A 23,418-nucleotide genomic window follows, 5' to 3' on the forward strand; every position below is an offset into this window, starting at 1 on the left:
GAAGGGTTAGCCACCCAGAGCATTGGGTGCTTGATTCAGGTGAAGGGAAACCACTAGAGTAGGGCCACTGCAGAGAGGCCTGACTAGGACGGTGCCCAGTAAAGCCATTGAGACAGGGCCATCTGGAACCTTGGGGTCCAATCTCTGTCCTAGAGTCCTGAAGCCATGATATTGAGTAAGATTATTCTTTAGCCTGTAGGTTTAATGTTTTCCCTGTTGGTTTTGGACTTCTCTGGGAACTATTATACATTTACTTACTTGGGAACTCTTATACATTACTTACTGTGGGAACAGTTACACATTTATTTTTTATTCTATTTTCCCCTTCTGGAATGGAAAGTTTATCCTATGTCTGCTCAACTATTGTAGTTTGGAATCACATAACTTGTTTGATTTTACAGGCTCACATCTGAAGGGAAGTTTACCCCAAGATGGCTTGTACCTTGAGTCTCACCCATATCTAATTTTAAATAAATCTCCGAACTTCAGATTTTCGAATTGATGCTAGAATTAGCTAAGACTTTGAGGGCTGTTGAGATAAAATGAATGTATTTTGCATGAAAGAAGGACACAAGTTTTGGGGACCAGAGATGAAATGCTGTATTCTGAATATTTATGTCTCCTAAAATATATTGAAAAGTAATCCCCAACGTGATGGTAACAGAGGTGAGCCTTTGAGAGATGACTAGGTCATGAGGGCAGAGCCCTCCTAAATTGCATTAGTGCTTTTATAAAAGAAGCCCAAAGGAGCTTATTTGTCCCTTTTAACATGTGAGCACACAATGAAAAATTGTTGTGTATGAAGGAAAGTTATTTTGTTAGACACCAGTTTTGTTGTCACCTTGATTTTGGACTTCCCAGCCCCAGAACTGTGAGAAATAGGTATTTTTTGTTGTTATTGTTATAAGCCCCAGTTTGTGATATTTTTGTTAGAGCATCCTGAAAAGTCTATAATAGTATGTGTGTGTATTGGTCATGGTTCTTCAGAGAATTGGTCATGGTTCTTCAGAGAAATAGAACCAATACAAGATAAATAGATAGATACATAGATAGACAGATAGATAGATAGATGACAGATGAGTAGACAGGGAATTTATTAGGAAATTGCCTCATTTCATTATGAAGCCTGAGAAGTTCCAAAACAGGCCCTCTGCAAGCTGGAGAACCAGAGAAACCAGTAGCATGACTCACTCAAGGTTGAGAACCAAATAAGTCAATGATGCAATTCTCAATTTACAACTGAAGGCTCATGAACCCCAAAAGGCCACTAGTGCAAGTCCCACAGTCCAACAGCTGGAGAATTTGGAGTTCAAATTTCCAAAACAGGAGGAGAAGGGCATCCCATTCTAGAAGAGAGAGAAATAATTCACCTTTCTTTTGCCTTTTTGTTATATCTGGACCTCCAGGTGATTAGATGGTGCCTACCTGCACTGAAGGCAGATTTTTCCTACCAAGTTCACTGAATCACACACCATTCTTTTCCAAAAACATCCTCATAGACAGACTCAGAAATAATGTTTCATCAACTATCTAGAAATCTCCCTATCCAGTCAAGTCCATACCTAAAATTAACCATCACAGTGGAGAAAATGGGAAGAGAATGGGGGAAGCCTGGGAGAATTATGAGACAGCATGCAAATGGTCTGCTGGCAGTCTCAGAGTCTAAGTCAAAGGAGTTTTATGTTTTCCAGGAAAAGGTCTGACTTAAATTTTGTTTTTTTTCAACCATGCCTAGTCATTGAGGAAGAACCTTTGTAAACCTGACAGATGAATTTCAGAGTACAGCAGGTGGTGCCATTGGTCAGCTATATCCTCCATAGTTGAAAGTTTGCAAGACCTCTTTCCTATATGGCCTCTCACCCAGAAGCAGTGTGTTGAATGGATTCAAATAAACTATTTAGGAGGAGAAAAACATATTTGTTACTAATGATTTACACTTTACAGGGACCCAGTAACGTTATGTACTCGTTCCTTGAAAACTTAGTATTAAAATTTATTTCTCTTTAAGTCAATGCCAATACTATTTCCAACACATCACTCCATTTCAAAAAAAAAAAAATCCTTATAGCCTTATAATATGTTTCCATTTTAAAATTCTCTGTTTATAATATTTATCTCTGCTATTTGAACTTCACAAAACATATAAAGTTGATGATGGTCAAAATATCATCTGAGGAAACTGAGACTTAGTGAACACCTTGAAGGGGTAAATAAAAGACCCTAAACACCAGGGATTTGCTTTAACTCTAAGTCTGATGGTGATTCAAGTGGACCACTCTTATCTGGTAGTTACAGTACCTGCAGAAAATCTCAACAAGTAGGATGACAAAGATCAGGTCTGAAAGATATCCCCAAAGAAAAGATTATATTATAAGTTGAGTGGATGATGGGATATAGAAGAGGAAAGAGTCAAAGACAGAGTTTTCAAGCCTGTGTGGCTGAAAGGATAAGACCACAAATAAGATCAAAGTAAATCATTCATATATTTATGCCCCTTAGTGGGGTCAGTTTGAAAAATCATTATTTGGAAAGGAATTTTATTGAAACCCTATGCCCTCAGCACAGTTTGAAAAGTTATTATTTGGAGGAGATTTTATTGAAACTACCAGAAATAAGTCCTTTTAACCATATTTCTTTTAGAAACAAAAATAGAGTGGATGTGGGTGAAGCTTTCTTTCCTAGGATTTTAGACCTTGTTATTTCATATTTGAAAATCAGAAAAATCACACAAAAATGTTTTTATTGCTACACAAATTTATCATTTTAGTACATTTGATGTCTAATGGGAAATCATATAAGAACAAGATTGTGAGCTACTCACAATCTTTCCAGACTCCTATGGGAAATCAGTCTACAGGACACAATGTTAACTACAAGTTGATACATATTTATTTGCACATAATAAAAGTAGCAGAGAGTGTAGACATTATTTAAAGCTCTTCTGTTGTGAGCTTTCATTTATAAGATGGAAATAGAACTTTAATTAGGATATCAAAACAACTAGATGCAATTTACATTTAGAGAGATATTCAAATAGGTCATGGCATAGAGACATTCTCATGACTGCTATTAAGCAGTGAAGCTTGATAAATGGACAAGGTTTGCAAATAAATGTCATTTTATTTATTTCCTTTTATATTTTCTATTAGGGAAAAAACAGTAGAGAAGCTAATTTTTGTAATTTCAAACTTTTCCTCGAGGTTTTACAAATATGTTACCCGTCTTTGTTCCAAATTGCACTGAATTGACTAAATTAAATAATAAAACACAATAAACTCACATACTGCCAAATTCCGTGGAATTTCTTGCCAGTTGTTGTGACTTTATTGAGTAATACATTATCAGTGTGATGGTGTATTTGTGGTGATAAATCACACTGATACATAATTACACCAAGTGTGTCCTGGTAAAATATTAACTCAAAAACTCTGTAGCATGCTGAAGAAAAACATTTTAGAATTTCTGGTTCTATGTGGTCATTTTTAAAGTACATTGCACATACCATTGAAGTAAATTGTAAAATAAGAGCTCGACAATAACAAAAAATGTTTTTATATAATGCTTCTACTTTAAAATGGGAATACTTCAGGGACTTTAAAAACAAATTGAAATTTAGTCCTGGCTTAACTATATTTTCAGTTTTCTAAATGTGAATAATTATTCTGGAACTCAACTTTTCCACCTGTGAAGTGGAGGTAATAATGGTTATGTTGGGGTGCTATCATAAAAATACAATGAGTTTGCCTGTGTGGGGGACTTTGTGCAAGAAGATGAAAAGGCAGCATCACCTTGTGCTTTATGATTATGGCATGGATTTACTTATGGCTCTAAAACTTACCAGCTCTATTACCTCAGGCAAATTAATTGACTTCAGTGTGCCTCAGTTTTCTCATCTGTAAATAGAGTTACTATTGAAAATATTTAAGTAGCTTAATTGAAAAACATTTGGAAGTTTCTTAAAATAAGCCTGTTCAATATACATGTTTTTTAAACAAATGAATTAAAAATTTTGGCACAATGTATATTGGTCACCATAACAGTTAACTGTACATGTTAACTTGACTGGACCACAGGGTGCCCAGATATTTGGCCAAATGTAATTGTGAGTGTTTCTGTGCAAATATTTTTGAATGAATTTATCATTTTAATTGCTAGAATGAGTAAATCAGATTGTTCTCCTTAATGTGGCTGGGCCTCATCCAATCAGCTGAAGGCCTAATAGAACAAAAGGCTAACCCTCTCCAGAATGAGAAGGAATTCCTCTTGCCAGATGGCTTTCAAGCTGGGACATCTGTGTTTTTCTGCCTTTGCACTTGAACTAAAACATGAACATTTCCCAAGTCTCAAGCCTGCTGGCCCTTTGACTGAAATACCACCATCACCTCTTCTGGGTCTCCAGCTTGTGAACTGTAGATCTTGGAACTTATTAATATCACATGATATTAACATAATCATGTGAGTTAATTCCTTATAATAAATCATTATATAGGGCCAGACTAGGTGGCTCATGCCTCATACTTTACAGTATGAGAGCTGGCACAAGAAGTCAGAGCATTCCCTTGTTTAACCTTGACTAGGAACATATGTATCAGATAATTCAAAATTTTCACCAATCTGTCCATGTACCCAAAAGGGCCATAAGTATTGATTTGGGGTTTGAAAAATAAATTTTAGCAAATAAGCAAATTTGAAAATGAAGAATCCATGAATAAGGAGAATCCACTGCACTGCACTTTGGGAAGCCTAGGTGGGTGAATCACTGGAGGTCAGGAGTTTGAGACCAGTCTGGCCAACATTGTGAAACCCCATCTCTACTAAAAATACAAAAAATTAGCCAGACATGGTGGTGGGCACCTGTAATCCTAGCTACTCAGGAGGGGAGGCTGAGGCAGGAGAATTGCTTGAACCAGGGAGGAAGAGGTTGCAGTGAGCCAAGATCATGCTACTGAACTCCAGCCTGGGCAACAGGGATGAAACTCTGTCTCAAAAAATAAAAACAAAAATAAATAAATCATTTATATATATCCCAATTATATACATATATTTATATATAAATATGTGGGATATATAGTTATATATATTTACAATATATAAATTTAAATATACATGTATTTGAATATACATGTAAAGATTATATATAAAGATATATGTGTTTGTTTTTCTGGAGAACCCTGAAAAATTCAGTTAGATACATGTTCCCAACAAATAAAATGATAATGATTTTTCTTAACATAAAATTTTGTAATATATTAGAAAATGTGAAAAAATAAATACAAAGTTAGGCTGAATATGTGTGATATCATAAAGCATGTAGTAAAAGTTAAATTGTACAATTCTTACTGAGATTTTAAAATTTAAATCACTTCAAAACAACTCTACATTTATTATAGGATCAAGTAAATTGATAATTTAATTTTTGGTTTGTCATGAGTCCATATGTATTAAAATATCAGAATAGAATGAAATCTTTATGTTCTTTCTTCAGTGTCTGCCTGAATTTTTATATGAGATATAAAGAAAGCCATAGATATAATTATTAGGTAAGTGTTTCACTTTTGTGAATTGATTAGTGATACTAAGTTTTATTAAACTTTTTACTGTGATACTTCTTATTAAAAAAATCGATGTTTGAATGATTCCACAATTTTAGTGCCAACACAGTGAAATTTGGTGAGACACAGAAAAAGTAATAATGTAATAAATTTCAACATCAGCATTTCTGCTTTAGGTCAAAGAAACTAATTTCTAATGTAATTAATGACCATTATTTGCTGTAGTTATGTTCTGTGAAGTCATCACAAGCACTGGGGTAGCGAACACCAAATCATTGCTCACAGGGGAGATGCAGATTTCAGTTCCTGTGCATCTTTGGTCAAAATATTTTTATCAGTTAACCAATGCATATCCTTGTTTGTTGTATTTTTTAAGACACCTTCTTTTAAATATACATACACACACTATGTATGTGTACCTATGTAAATATAGAGCTTATTTTATACACACACACACACATACACACACACACACACACAAATAGTTGAATCATTAATGTTGTACTCATTGCCACAACACTATAACTCATGCCTGAGTCATATACTTGGAATCCATTTTAAATGTCAAAATCACTAACAAAAATGTGAAAAACATGACATTAGATAAACCACACAAAAGACAATTTATAGTATGAGAGTTGGCACAAGAAGTCAGAGCATTGTCTTGTCTAACCTTGACTAAGAACATATGTATCAGCTAATTCAAATTTTTCACCAATCTGTCTATCTACATAGAAGGGACGTAAGTATTGACTTGGGGGTTGAAAAATAAATTGTAGCCAAATGAGCAAATTTGAAAATGTAGAATCCATGAATAAGGAGAATCTACTGCACTCTAATATTTGAAGTATTTTCAGTACTTCACTATTTCTGTTAATAATTTGTATAGTTAACTAGGAGAGAGTTCTTTTCAACATTTTTATTTTTAATTATTTGGGGTACATATAGTTGTATATATTTATGGGTTACATGTGATGTTTTCATATATACAATGTATGTATCATACAATGTATTAATATGTGTTGAGGCATACAATGAGTAATGATAAAACTAGGACAATTGGAATATCTGTCACCTAAAGCTTTTATCATTTATCTGTGTTGAAAACATTCCAATTCCACTTTTTAAAATTATTTAAATATACACAATAAATTATCAACTATAGTCATCCTATTGTGCCACCATATAATAGATCTTATTCATTCTACCTGTATTTTTGTTCCCATTACCCAACCCCACATTATCTCCAACTCAAGCTAGTTCTTAGTTAGATTTCCTAGAATATGAAATTTAGATGGAAAAAAATGAGTTAAAGTGTGCTCATAAATAAGAAAATAGCACAACAGTGGTATAATTTTAATGACACAAACGCAGATAAATTAATCAGAGATGACACAACACAATAATTTACCAGAGGAATAATTCTGAACAAGTGAAATAGAGATTAAGTTTAAACTGACCAAAAGACTATTATTATGGTTTAAAATAAGTTGAGTTTTGTGTCCAAGCATATTTCCGGCAGAATCTAAAAATCAGGTGGTAGAATACAGACAAAAAATTCTAAGTTTTATTCATATGCAACTCGAGTGGTCAGTTTGATGTCAGTTATGAAAAAGCCAAGCTATGCCCCCTCCCATCAGGATCATACTGAAACAAGACTTGAGAACTATTACTAAGTCATGTAGTTCAAGTACAAAATCACTGAAGCAGTAGGCATGGGCAGATGTTTGTATGTTAATCACCAATGTCAAATTGAAAGAATTTGCCCCATTATTGTCAAATAACTAAAAGAAATGTTAGAATATTATAAAATGATGAGTTTTATAATTAGACACACCTGGCTTCAAAACCCCATAGCCACTCCAGTGAAGGTGAATGATTTCAACTTCATTAATAAACTTCACTAAGTCTCACTTTCCTCCCAAGTAGTTGGATATATAGTAGAATGGTGACATTAGCCATTAGTTCTGAAGGAATATTACCTGTCTCAGAAGTGTGGTTCTGCCACCTATGAGTTTGTGAGAGAAATTTATTATCTTTTCAAAATGCACCCTTCTCATCTGTTTAAAGAATATAATGATAGGCTCATGCTGTATCAGTCCCTATCTGTTGCAAACACAAAATTCATTCTAACTAGATTGGGCAAGAAGAATTCACCCTAAAAAGCTTTTGGAAACATTGAAAAGACTGAAAAATCGACTCTACGGTAGTCTTAAGAGCAAACAATTTACCATGGAACCACAGTTCTCAAACTGTAGCTATACAGAGATGCTAAATGATAACTCTAAATTGTTGAGGCAAACACAGTGACATGTATTGGTCACTGTGGAAATTATTCCTATGAAGTTGTTTTGACCTATATAATAGAGCATAGTGCCTGTGTTAAAGATTATATTGTACAAATATAACACGGTGTTATGGAAATTGTGTCCCCTCAAAAGGCATTTGTTAAAATCCTAACCCCCAAAGCAATATCATTAAGATGGAGTACCATGGAAGATAATCAGGTCATAAAGGTGGAGTTTTCAGACATAGGATTAGTGTGTTTATGAAGGAGGTCCCTGAGAGCTCCTTTGCCTCTTTCACCATGTAAGGGCTTGATAAAAAGATGAGCATCTTTAAACTAAGAAGCTGGCCCTCGCCAGACTTTGAATCTTTCATCACCTTGATCTTGGACTTCCCAGACACCATAATTGTGAGAAATAAATTTATGTTTTTATAAGACATCCGTTTTATGGTACTTTTGTTATAGCAGCATGAACAAACTAAGACACATAGACTTTAGATTTTAAATTCCTACTGGCACTGGAAAAAAAAAATGGTTGCCAAGAGACTGAAGGCATTATGAACAGAAAAATATTTGGGAACTTTTGTCATAGGGTTTGCTCTCAAGAATATTTACAAAGCCACATTGCGTAAACTACCAGGGAAACTGTTGCTCCTCTCCCAAATTGGTAAACTATCACTACTGCTGTTGGCCCCAGAATCTATTCATCTATATTCCACAAGTCTTGACTCTCTCCCTAATAAACATTGTTCTAAATTTAAGCTCCCCATGGATGCATCGGATTAGTGGACTTTAAATCATATTTAGCTCACATTATTTAAATTTAACTAAAATTATATACAATGAAAACTTCAGTTTCTCACTCACACTAGCTCAATAGGTTCATATAAATTTCTCTATAACCTTAGGTGGCCAGTGGCTACTGTACTGGACATGATGCAGATATAGAACTTTTCCATCATCACGGAAAGTTCTGTTGGGCGATGCAGTTTGGTTATGCCATTGGCTATAACTGTCACAGTGTTATTTAGGTTTTTTACTTACATTGCATGTGTTGTATTTTTTTCCTTTGTTTCACATCTTAGGTCAGTCTAGAAGTCTACAATAGAATATAATCCTATCAAGCCTTTTATATAAACTCAGATTTCGGTCTCCCTAATTGCTCAACAATCTTTTCTTTAGCTGCAGCTCTGACTGTTCATAATTTACTATTATAGATCAGGGTTGCTCAACATCAGCACTATTAACATTCTAGGCTTTATAGTTTTTGTCGTGGAGGCCTGTCCTTTGCAGAGAAGGATATTTAGCAGCATTCCTGGGCAAATCTCACTAGATCCTAGCAATATCCTACCCCAAGTTGTGATAACCCAGATTTTTTTCAAGATGTTGCCAATGCCATCTAGACAACAAAAGATCCACTGGTATAGAAGGTCTATGCATATTGAACATAAGAAGTTCCCTTTGGATCAACAAGGCACTGAAAATTATCTATTTCAGTTACTAATGAGGTGCTTTAAAAAAAAAAAAATTCTCTTTCTGCCAGATCTCTCTTCTCTCTTTCTTTCTCATGTTGTGGCTATTGCTTTTTTCTTTCTTTTTGCAAATGTACACAACTTTTAGGCTTTACATTACTGGCAAAATATTTGCTTTGCTTAAGTTATAGAAATCATAACACTGCTGTCACACAAGAAAGCTACCCCCTGGCTACAAGATCTCAGGAACTTATTATTTTATAAATTTCCCCCTGTAACTTTTAATGATACATTTTTTTTTCTTCCCAGAACCATCACAGCTGAGTCTATAGAAATAGATCAAGATTGTTTAGGCAGTGGAGCCTGACATTATACTTGCCACCTTTCAGCACTAAAAATATGTAATGAGGGAATAACTAAAATTGTAGATAAGCAACATATATAAGGCAGGCCAGGGGAGAATATAGTGAGCATCTAGTAGTATCTACAGATGACTGAAGGAGTTTTGGAACAGTGGGTCTCAAACAAGTTGTTTATAATACAGAGCTTTTCAACTTGTACTACATATTAAAAATCACTTAGTAAGCTTAGAAATTCTACCTAGACCTGCATCCACTCCCAAGATTCTGATTAAATATGTCTGGACTGGGGTTCAAGAAATACATTTTTAAGGCCCTTAGGCAATCCTAAAATATATTCAGGCTTGCTAATCTTTGCAATATAGATGTCACCTGTGGAGGTTACAAAATATTGATTTATACGATGTGGGTTGGTTTCTATTTCCATAAACTTCGGATGTGTGCCCCAATAATAAAGATTTCTTTAATTCTTCCTATGATTATTTTAGGTAATCACATTTATTAAGCAATTTCTTGGTAGAGAAAAGAAACCTGGAAGTGGAAATTTGTTTCTCTGTCAGGTTATTTAAAAGTGAGCAAGGCCCCAGTATATTGGCAGGAGGGTGGAGAAACTTGGAAAATAGCAGGAGGCTGATCAGTAGACGTGGCAAAAAGTAAGAGAAGGCTGCATTGGGAACCAGGGTCCAGGGCAGAACTCCTGGCCAGAAAATGACACTGAATAAAGGGAAGGCCGAAAAAGAAACTAGTAGCTGGATGGAAAAGATTCTCAGCAATTGTAACAGTAATAGAAGTTGATGATTTTCTTGTGAAGAATAAGACACAAAATTAAAAGAAGTACCTGTACTAATAGTCAGTAGGGTAGAAGGCTCAGCCTTCAATTACTTTGATTTATGTCATATCTTGATAGTAATCAGATTAAGCTTTGAGCCTGCATGTGAGAATTAAATAATCAGCTTACGATACTGGGGATCTTGGAGTAAAAGTGGGTAGTAAAATAGACAGTGAACACTTTGCAGCTTTTGACATTCATGCTGCATGTATTTCTCTATTTCAAAACAGGATACTACATGTGTTTTTCAGGACCCAGATCACTTTTCATTTTGAAAATACGATGCTCATATTTTTTTCACATTTTAATGAGAAGACAAGCTATTATACATTTAGATAAAACTTGTACATCAATTAAAGTCATTCCAATCATAGCAAAATCGTGACCTGTTAACACAAGAGCATTTTTTATTTTCTTAAGTCTTCAACTAGAAACATTCAGAATCCACAAAAGTCAAAGTCAGTTTTGGAGTTGTTTTACATTTTCCAAAGTAGCAGTAAATATTTCCTCCCTTCAAATTGACTAGTTTTACATATTAGTATGTACAAGATAGGACAAAAATCTTAGAAAAGACTACTTCTAACTAATAGCTAGTTATTAATTAAGGTCTACATTCAAAAACCGTTTGAAAAAACACATTTTGGTCACATAATAAGTGAACCATCATCTTTATTTTAACTCAAGTTTATAATAGTCAACTCATTTCTTTTTATAAAAGTAATCTTCATATATCAAGGCTTTCACAGTTTCCAGAGCCATATAAATGTACACAGGTGTTTTATTTGATGACACACAGTTTAGGTGAGCACTTCGTCAGAGGTCCTGAGTTCAAAAGTCTTGTAATTTTTCCCCTTATTTTTCACTAGCTAAAGCTATTTTCCCAGAATTACTTAGTTGTTCAACTACTCAACCTCTCCATGCTCACAGCCTTCATTTTTTTCTCTTTTTTCATAACTCCAATAACTTAAAGTATGCACAAATGAGTAATTGTTAAGCCACATACATTTGATTCTAGCTATTAAAATTAATGACATACAGTCTCATTGTTATCTGACTAAAAAGCACTCTTCTCATCTTGCAAAGAGAAAATATCTTTGTGTTACTTGACATTTCGTATGAGAGCCATGTTTTAACAGAAGCGCAAGATAAATCCCTCCAGGTGTACATGCCTTTTTGAGAAATGATCAAATATAGTCAACTATTAAATAGAAAATCAGCTCAAAGTTTTACAACTGTAGCTTTTAACATAAATGCCTTGACCCTTTTACCCTTGCCGTTTGCTGTTCCTGAAAGGAGTCTGTACTTCTTTTCATGGCTGGGCTCCAAGATGTTATTCATGTCACACAGACACACACACACAGACACACATATACACACACAAAAAAATGCTTCTCAGGTCCTAATCTGACTACTCAATTTATATTATATAATCTTTTGCTATTTTCTACAATCCATTGAAATTTTCTCATGCTTGCATTTATTTGTTCATATTTGATTTTTTCTGTCTACTACACCTTTCCATCGTAGGAACAAGGACTTGATTTGTTCTTGTTCACCACAAGCTTGCCAACCATCTTGCGGAGCACCAGGCACATTAGAGACACTTGATATTTATTGAATACATGTGAATAAGAGTATATTATCCAATTGTCTGAATTTCAGTTTCCTCATCTTGAAAATGGTGATAAAGAAAATGTCTCTATCACATGATGATTGTGAGGATTTAACAAGATATTACGTCCAGGACAAATATGTTAGTTGTCATTAATGAAGCATGTTGCAGAGTGAATGTTCAAGTGAATGTTCTCAATGCACATGTAGAAGTAGTTGCTCTCCATATGGTCATCATTAAACACTGTCCAGGAACATTGTTTTTGAACATGTGGGGGTCTATAGAATACATATCAGAATCACCCAGGCTACTTTTCTCCATCTATGACTCAATCTAAGAATGAAAAATAGGAACTCTGTCTTTTTAAACTAGACCACTGGGCTACTTTATGTGCAGTAGAGTTTGAGAACCACTATCCTATATACCTTGATACCTGGACTAATGAATCTTCTAGGAATAGATTCTTTTGTAATACATTCAATCCTGTTAAATGGGAAAAAATATCTTATCAATCATGAGCTTTGAGGTTTGTACCTATTCATACAACTTCTCTTTGTTCGCACTCAGGCGACAGTAAATCTGTGTAACTCTTTCAACAATGTTGAAATCTTTGAAAATTACTTATTTTGAAACTACAATTTCTGTAGCTTTTTCATTGTTTATTCTTGCCTTAGACAGCAAACTTTTTCTCTATTCAAACCCAGAATGATTTCTACCCTCTTTAAGGCTTTTTCTATATTAAAATAGAAAGAAACAAAACAAAAACTCTCCTGTTCGTCTTTATACTTGACATTTTTAATTATTCTTTAACAAAAATAAGCATCAGAGTTAACATAGAAACACCATGCCTTTTATCTTTAATGATAACATAAATAAATAAATTAACTTTTTTTTTTCCCAAAGGAAAAGCACCACAGTCACCAATATATAGACAGACAAATAATTTGTTATGTGGAGGATGGATGTGGAGCATTATTCTCATGCAATCAAATCAAGACTGATCCTTAGACAAATGAAATTTAACTTTTTTTTTTTTAAGGAAATCTGAAAGACATTAGATTCTGTCAAATAAATAAATATAAGGTTAAGAGTTAGAGGGCATGCAATATAAATGGTGATGGCCTAAAAAAAGAGGAACTATTTGTATTAAAGGCACCTGCATCATTTGTTTCACAGCTAAAGTTACTCTGTTACCTTACCCTGCCCAAAGAAGAACATTCGTGCAAAATTTTGGAAATATATTTGTCTTTTTCCCTCCTATTTAACAATATTTCAGTAGTATGTACACAACCGAACTAAATTTCACTTTCTACAACACATCTCTAAGCCTCTTTTATTACCTATGATCATTCCCTTTCTTGGGGTAGGAATATCACTAAAACACTGAAATTCATGAGCTTTATCAATAGAATTCCAACTAAAGATAAAGTCACCACACTGCATTGTGTCTTTGCTACCATGTGCCAAGGTCCATCTAAGGTCTTTTATGTTTTACTGGAGCTCAGTGACAATTTTATTTCTGAGAAAAAATCAAGAAATACAGTTATTATTAACACCAATTGTAATATATTAATATTACTCAGAACTTATATCAATAAATATAATTATATTTAAATTTTATACTTAATAAGGCCTGGGTATGTAAATACTATACAGCTTTGTGTCATATGCATCTTCTTGTATGTCTTACCTCTGGTGCATTTGATGCATAAAAATCACGTGTATTATTATGCATAAAATGATTATGTGATACATATTTAGTAAATTATATTTTTTAAAGTGTCCTATGTTAATAATTTATTAACCTTATTACTACAAAGCCTGTTTAATAACAAGAAAATGCAATTTCCTACCAAGAGCATATATCTGGGACACTAATTTAGACTTGCAATTCCAAATTCAGGTTTGTTATTTTTGTTTTTCCCATTTCACTCTGTCCCTAGTTGTTGGTTTGGTACTTCACTTAATTGGCAACATATGACTTGTTTTTGCTAATGTTTATTTTTTTGAAGAACATTTTATTTTAATGTGCAACTCTAATTATATAAGTTAAATAAGAGATATAAAGTACTGGTTTCCTTTTCTATATGATGAAAGAGCTATTTTTTTTCTTTTACCTATACTGCATGTATATATAGTTTTAGTATTTTTTTTTTTAATTTGTTGCTCTTTCTCATTCTCTAAATTGAATATTATCATGGAAGATTGACCATAAAGTATACATTAATGAAATCTCAATATCTCAGCCGGCTAATGAAACAAGAACTTAATTTCCTCTGGAATAATTATTATATTACCTAACATGTTACTTGGAAACATATTCTCAGATTACACACATACTTATGCAATGTTTTCCTAAGTATTTCAAGTTGTATAACATAAATTTCAAGCTATGTTATATTGTCATTATGAGTTACATAATTGGGAATTATAATTTTTGCATAGAAATGTGAGACTATTATAACTGAAATTTAATTTAAACTAAAACATTCATCTATTTTCCCATAAGATAGACTCAATAAATATGTTATGTTTTTAATTTGTTTGTGGTAATCAACAACTAAATTTGAGTAATAACAACAGAAATCAGTTTTTTTAAAGACCAATGTTTTCAGTCTCAGCAATAGCATGGGTATGTGAAGGTCATTTATGTAACAACACTGGTTAGGTAATGTACAACCAGGAATCACAAAGTAAACATGTTTCTCTGGTCAAGATGAAAAAACAGAATCCATATTCATATATGTTCTACTTAGGAGAGTTATTTTCTGTTTCTTGCCTGGATTTCTCTCAATTCTATGCTCTGGGATGGTAGATGGTTCTTCCAGATTCAGAAATAGATTTCCCCATTAAGTTAAAGTTTGCTGTATTTTTTGTTTTTATTTATGTTGTATGATATCATTAATTATAGATCATAAGTTATATTGTTAGTCTTCCTCATTGATGCTTGTGTTTATGTGTGTGTGTGTGTGTTGGGAAGACATGCTGCAATACTCTGATTTAACCCTGTTATCCTCTAGAAATCAGAAGCCTTTTTCTCATTCTCCCTTGAGCCCAAACCAGTCAGGCTTTTGGTATGATTACTTTGTTTTCATTATTTTTCAAAATATTATTTTGGATTTAGGCAGTACATGTAATGGTTTGTTACATTGATATTATATGCATAATGGTGAGGATTGGGCTTCTAGTAGATCCATAATTCAAATATCTAACATTATACTCAATATGTAATTTTTCAACCCACAGCCTCCCCCACCCTCTCCCTTTTTGGAGCCCCCAGTGTTCATTATCGTCATCTTTATGTCCATGTATACTCCTTGTTTAGCTTCCACTTGTAAGTGAGAACATACAATATTTTATTTTCTGCTTCTGAGTTAGTTCACATAGGATAATAGCCTCCAGTTCCATCCACATTGCTGCAAAGAAAGTAATTTTATTCACTTTTATGGTTGCATAGTATTCCAGAGTATATATATACAATATTTTCTTTAGACAGTCAGCCTTTTGTGGACACTTAGGTTTATTCCATGAAAAAATGTGCAATTTTGAATAATGCTATGATAAACATATGAGTGCAGATATCTTAAGTATAATTATTTCCTTTCCTTTAGGTAGATATCCAATAGTGGGATTGCTGGGTCAAATGGTAGTTCTATTTTTATTTCTTTGAAATAATCTCTATACTGTTTTCCATAGAGGTTGAACTAATTTACACATCCACCAACTTTGTGCAAGCATTTCTTTTTCTCTGTATTCACACCAACATGTGTTGTTTTTTAACTTTCTATTAAAAGTCATATGGACTGGTTGCAGTGGCTGAAACCTGTAATTCCAACACTTTGGGAGGTCAAGGAAGGAGAATTCCTTGAGCCCTGGAGTTTGAGACCAGCCTGGAGAACACAGTGAGACCCTGCTTCTACAAAAGAAAAATATACAAAATTAGCTGGGCATGGTTTCACACACCTGTAGTTCTAGCTACTTGAGAGGCTTAGGTGGGAGGATCACTTGAACCTGGGAGGTTGAGGCTTCAGTGAGCCATGATCATTCCACTGCACTCCAGCATGGGCAACAGAGTTACACCCTGTCTCAATAATACATATAATAATAAAAAAAAAAAACAGTCATTCTGTCTGGTATAAGATGATATCTCAGTGTGATTTTGATTTCAATTTCTCTGATGATTAGTGATGTTGAGTATTTTTATCATGTACTTGTTGGCCCTTTGTATTTCTTCTTTTGAGAAATGTCTGCTTATGTCTTTCCCCCAGTTTTTAATGGGGTTTTTTATTTTTTTCTTGATGATTTATTGGGTTCCCTGTAGATTATGGATATTAAACCTTTTTTAGAGGCATAGTTTGCAAATATTTTCTCCCATTCTGTGTGCTGTCTGTTTATACTGTTGACTCTTTCTTTTGCTGTGCAGAAACTTTTTCAATTATTTAAGTCCCATTAGCTTATTTTTGTTTTTGTTGCACTTGCTTTTAAGGTCACCATAAATTATTTGCCTAGGTCAATGACCAATATAGTCTTTCTTAGGTTTTAGTCTAGGACTTTCATCCTCAGACAAATGAAATTTCACATTTTCCATTTAGGTCTTTGATCCATCTTGAGTTAATTTTCATACAGTGAGAGACAGCAATCCAGTTTCATTCTATTACAAATGGTTATCCAGTGTTCCCAGAACTAATTATTGATTAGGGTATTCTTTCTTTGTTGTTTACTTTCATTTACTTTATAAAATATCAGGTGGGTTGTAGGTATGTATTTTTATTTCTTAGTTCTATATTCAGTTTTATTTATGTATGTGTCTATTTTTTTACGAGTACTATCCTATTAGCCTTTACTCATGCTGCTATAAGTAAATACCTGAGACTGCCTAATTTATATAGTAACGTGGTTTATTTTGGTTCACAGTTCTGCAGGCCATGAAAGAAGCATGATACTGGCATCTGCTTCTTATGAGTGTGTCATGAAGTTTATAATCATAGTGAAAAGTGAAGAGGGAGCAGGTGTATAACATGGCAAGGGAAGAAGCAAAAGAAATGACAGTTTATTTAAAAATAAAAATAAAAACAAAAACAGCTTTCACATGAACTCATGGTGAGAACTCACTTCCCACTAGGTCCTACTTCCAACATTCTGGATCACATTTCAACATGAGATTTGGAAAGGACACACATCCAAACCATATTAACCATGTTGTTTTAGTTACCATATTCTTGTGATAACTTTGAGTCTTACAGATTATATTATAGCCTTGTATAATTTCAAGTCAAGCAATGTGATGTCCCTGGATTTGTTCTTTTTGTTTCAGAGTGCTATGGCTATTCAGGCTCTTTTTATTTCTCCACATAAAGTTTAGGATTTTTTTTTTCTAATTCTGTAAAAAATATATATATATATATTGGTTATTTGATAAAAGTTGTATTGAGTCTCTAGATTGCTTTCAGTAATATGATTATTTTAATGATATTGATCCTTCCTATCAATCAGCACAGTATGTTCCTCCATTTGTTTGTATCTTCTACATTTATTTCATCAGTGTTTTGTAGTTCTCTATGTAGAGATCTTTTACTTCCTTGTTCAGATGTATTCCTAGGTATTCTATTTATCTGTGGCTACTATAAATGGAAAATAGTTCTTAATTTGTTACTCAGCTTAAATATTATTGGTGTATAGAAATGCTACTGATTTTTACGCATAGGCTTAGTGTTTTGGAACTTTATGGAAGTCATTTGTCAATCTAGGAGCCTTCTGGAGGAGTCTTTGGGGTTTTCTACGTATATGACAATTTCAGCAGTGAACAGAGATAATGTGACTTCCTAGTTTCCAGTTTGGATGACTTTTATTTCTTTTTATTTTTATTTTTTCTTTTTGCCTAGTTGCTCTGGTTAGTACTTTTAGTACTATGATGAATAGGAATGATGAGAATGGATATCCTTATCTTGTTCCAGATATTAGGGAAAGTGCTTTCAACTTTTTCTCATTCATTATGATATTGGCTGTGGGTTTGTCATAATATGGCTCTTATCATTTTGAGGTATGTTTCTGTGTTACCTAATTTGTTGAGGGTTTTTATCATGAAGGAATGTTAGGTTTCACAGAAAGCTTTATCTACATCTGTTGAGATGAGAATATGGCTTTTGTTTTTAGTTATCTTTGTTTGGTGAATGATGTTTATTAATTTGCGTATGTTGACCCATCCTTCCATCCCTGGAATAAAGCCTGCTTAATTGTGATGAATTACCTTTTCGTTGTTCTGTTGGGCTAAGTTTGCTAGTATTTTGCTCTTTTTCATTCATGCTCATTAGGAATATTGGCTGGTAGATTGTGTGTGTGTGTGTGTGTGTGTGTGTGTGTGTGTGTGTTTGAATTTAGTATCAAGGTAACACTGGATTCATAGAATGAGTTACAGAAAGATCTCTCCTCCTCAAATTTTTGGAATAGTTTCAGTAAGATTACTATCAGCTTTTCACTGTGTGTCTGGTAAAATCTGGCTGTAAATTTGTCTGGTCCTGAGGATTTTTTTTTTTTTGGAAGATTTTGTATTACTAATTCAATTTCATTACTCATTATTGGTCTGTTCAGGGTTTCTATTTTCTCCTAGTTCAATCTTGGGGAGTTTCATTAATATGTTCACATGAATTTATCCATTTCCTCTAGGCTTTCTAGTTTATGCACGTAGATATGTTCATAATGGATTCTGATGATCTGTTGCATTTCTGTGGTATGGTATGGTATGGTATGGTATAGTAAGGTATCAGTTGTAATATCACCTTTATCATTTCTGATTGAGCTTACTTGAATCTTCTCCCTTTTTTTTCTTGGTTAGTCTAGGTGGTAGTCTCTCAATTTTGTTCATCCTTTCAAAGAACCAACTTTTCATTTCATTCATCCTTTGTGTATTTTTTTAATCTCAATCTCATTTAGTTGGGCTCTGATCTTTGTTCTGATCACTTTAGAAATATTCTCTTGTCAATAAAACCAATCACTTTCAAGTTTCCACATCCAGTGAGAACTTCTAACCACGAATTCTATACAAGGTAAAACTATATTTTAGGAATTAAGGAAAAATATAGGATTTCTCAGGTAAAGGAAAAGTAATTATTTGAACAAAACCTCTTAAAATTGGCTAAGGACAATTCTTCCAATAGAAAGCAAATGATTAAATAAGGAATCTTGGAATATCAAATAGAAAGAATAGAAACAATAATAAAAATAATAGAAATATGAGTACATAAAATAGCCTATCTTGTTTTCTATGGGTTTTATACATCATATTCAATGACAGAAGCAAAAGTTTACCACCATCTGATATGCAAGATAATATTATTTAAATGTAAGTCAAAAAGGGAAATCAAATGGAAGCAAAGTTTCCACACTTTACTGGAAGTGTTAAATGCTGATAACTGTAGGCTGCTATAAGTCATGTTTGTAAATTACACATAAGTCATGTAACACCCCATGTCACCACAATAAAAATTCTACAAAGAGGTACACTTAATCCGCTGTAAATAAATCAAAAAATGATCCTAAAAATATTCAAATAAACTTCAGGAAGACAAAACAAATAAAGCAGAGAGATGGGAATCAGAGGAAATAGACAACCAATAATAAGGTAGCAGAATTAGACATTAACATAACAGTAATCATCTTAAACATAAATGGTATAAGTACATCAATCAGAAGACAGAAATTGAAAGGGTGGATTTAAAACCAAATCAAAAATGTATTTTGCTCACAAGAAACTCACTTCAAACTCAATGATAAAGGTAGATTGAAAGTAAAAGAATAAAAAAGATATATACATACAATCAATAAAATGTATTGGAGTGGCTACATTAATATCTAATAGACATTATAGCATTACCAGAAGGAGTAGAAAAAAGTGAGTCAAAATGAGAAACTAGTTGAAAATACAATGCACGAAAATTTCCTAAATAAATAAAAACGATGGAAAATATTTGTTTGGAATATTTCATAGAGTATCAAGGAGGGTGGATGAAGAAAAGGCACACCTGGATGTATTATAAAATTTAAAATCATGAACCAAAATAATATTCTGTGTATCTCTGTGTTGTCATAGAATTTTAGAAAAATAAAACCAGGAGATAGTTGTAAAATCTTAAATAGAAGAAAAACTGATCACCTAAAAATAAATAACAGTCAAATTATAATCAGATTTTCCTCTAGGACTCTAATTGCAAGCAGGCAATGGAGTAATATTTTATAAGGGTTGAAATAAAACTACTGTGTCCTGTGCTCAGGGTAAACACCAGCTACATTGCTTGTTGCTTGCTAAATCTCAGAGGCGTAGGGTAGCAGGTGCTTGTTTTTCTTATTTCCTAATAACTTGTGGATAACTTCCTAATAACTTGTTCCAAAGCTGAACTGAATGCACTAGATATCACCTCCTATGATTATGCCTTTTTATGGCATAGATACTTGACATGAGATGACAGCAATTTAAAGCAACCACTAGGAAAATGGTTTCTCAATCTCTGCAGAGTTGCTGTGGAAAGGAGTCCATGAATCCCAAGAGAAATTGGGATTGAGAACAACTTCTACCTCTGGGGTGAAGGCATAGCCCAGATACAAAGCCAGCTTCTGGCCAGCAATATCAAAGATATCAGATAAGAAAACATGCTTGTCTCCACAAATATTATACACAACAGAACTATCACTTGAAGATAAAAGTGAAATATTAACATTTCTGCAAAGCAATCTTATAGTATTTAGCAGAATTAAATATTTAAATTTTTGTATTCTCATTAATCCACGAATACCATGCATTTCATGTATATATCATAATTTGCCATAAACTGAGGTGTTTGAAAAAGTCATTATGTGAGAACATCAAAACACTCCAATCAATCAATTAAAACATTTGAATTTCTTTTAAATTAAGTAATCATTTCAATTAATTATTTTCAATTTCCAAATGAAACAAATTGCTATGGCCAACATTTTACATTGTGGCTTTCTTATGAATTTAATCATCAACAGGGAATGTTTTCACATAAGAAAACTACATTCAAATTAACAGTAATCATGCTTCATTTGATCAAATGTTGGAAAATTATCTGAAAGGTTATGTTGAAATGGGACTACTGATCTTGCTAATTTTGTTTTCTCTAAATTTATTAGTTTCATAAACATTGCCTAAATAATATTAATCTTGTACCTGTTAAATTATATTTATAATATTATTCAGATTAGCCTACCTCCTCTTTACTTTCTCACATAATTATTAAGAAAATAAGAGCATATAAAGAAGGGAGATGGTGTAATGAAATAAAAATATCTTCTGAATCAGTAATACTTGGCTATGGATCCAGTTTGTGTAATGTGTAATTTTGAATGTGTTTTAACAGTTATCTCGTGTGTGAAATGGGGATCATATGTAATTCAGAGAGTGATTACAAGGATTAACTAGAATAAGAGTCAACATACCTAATATAGTACACAGCTAGCAAAGGACTCCCCTACTCTCCTCACAAATAGCATCATGATGCCAAGACAGTTACACATGATTCAGATTCATTTTTTGACATGAGTGTTAAAAAGCTAAACTTTTTAAACAAACACTATGAATTTGTATTAAAAATAGTTAAGCTAAAATATTTGTTTTATAAATTTTATTATCAATTTAATAGCTTAGTAATTTTTTGTTTTCCATGTAAACAGTACATAAATTTGTTTCATTAAATACAAGTCAGATAGATAGCTTTGGTTTTCTAATTTTTATGAATTTTATTTTTTTTTCCTTTTTTTCCTTCCTTCCTCCTCTTCTTCCTTCTTTGTCCCCTTCTTCTGTTTTCTCTCATTTTTTTTTTCAGGAATATAAAGTAAGCCTGAAAATTCCCTCAGTAACTATCTCTGAAACGTAAAACTTATAAGAAATTTGGGATTAACATTTATTATTTGATTAGTTTTTATGTGTTAAAATGTAGCACTACTTCATTATAGCAATGCTTAACTTTTGTATCACCTCTTACCAAGAGTTTCAAAATCCCTTTCATATATCTCATTTATTTCATGATAATCCTATTTTCCTCCATGTGACCAACAAAGAAAATAAGCTTCAGAGATGTATAAAATAGTTTTTCAAAAGTTTTAAAATCAATTTTTCATACACTAGAAGCAAAGCTAAACTTAAGTCTTTGAATTACAATTTCACTACTTGTCAGAAATGTTTCCTAGATATTATTTGATATTATTGAATTAATGATTATATATTATTGCTATTATTTAATTTTCCTGTTTGAATACTTTTATACATTCTTTAATTTTTTTGGAGTCCTGTATTTTATTCATTTTAGGAAGATATAAAAATGTATCAAATTTTATGTCTTCCTATTATTTGCAATATCATTAAAACTTTAATATGACACCTGATTTACTAAAGTGATCACTTTATTTTCCTTACAATGTTATTAAATGGCAGATTCTTTAGTTGCATTACAATATTATGTAGGAAACCTTTGATGCTTGGGACAATTAGCCCATAATATGTGATGTATAGAAAAGATAAGAAAACCAACCCATGAATATAAATAGAAACTGTGTATTATAAAGTACATTATCTGTAATAAGAAAACTGACCGTAAAACTACTAACACACCATTAATATCTGTTATTGAAGCATAACAATAATATTTTGAAAACTGCTAGCTTAAAATAGGTATAAATTCAACGTGAATTTTTATTATGCATTATTAATTTTACTCCAAACTTTTAAAGGGAAACATAAAATTTTCAATCTTCTATTTAAAATAACTTCTGAAAGAGTAAAACTAGATGATGTTTAAATTTCTTGGTAAGACATGAGGCATCTAAATTTTGTAAAACTTGTAGAATATAAATGCAAATTAAGGGAAGCATTCTAAATGTAGGTATTCATTGAGATTTAAGGAGTGTAGATCACTTATACTACTAATCAATCTATTGTTAGCATGAAACACAGTACACAACATCACTCCCAGGATTTCCTCTATTTTGTGAATCCTCAAGACAAGTTATATTTTAAGGAGAAATTCAATATTATTGGACTTTCACTTGTTAAAAGTAATATATAAAGATAAACATCTCATTTTTCATTCATATCACTTCATTATTTTTTCTTTATGAACTTTACGATTGATAGTTAGAATGTAAGAGCAGAGAATAGTCAGAGAAAAAGAGGATCAGAATGAATTTGCATTTAATGAGACAATAGAACATTGACCAGTTTTAACTTGACTATTTTAAAGTCAGTTATTATCATTTTGTACTCACATGCTGAAGGCAATTTTGGATGAGATATTT

General features: G+C 32.7%; 1 long non-coding RNA gene across 7 annotated transcripts in view; it reads right to left on the minus strand.

Annotated features, from left to right (window-relative positions):
- Window positions 1-23,418, minus strand: part of LOC105466370 (uncharacterized) — a 216,731-nt gene that overhangs the window by 82,135 nt on the left and 111,178 nt on the right. The window lies entirely within an intron of this gene.

Source organism: Macaca nemestrina, chromosome 2, assembly GCF_043159975.1.
Source record: "Macaca nemestrina isolate mMacNem1 chromosome 2, mMacNem.hap1, whole genome shotgun sequence".
In the NCBI taxonomy this organism is placed as follows: Eukaryota; Metazoa; Chordata; class Mammalia; order Primates; family Cercopithecidae; genus Macaca; species Macaca nemestrina.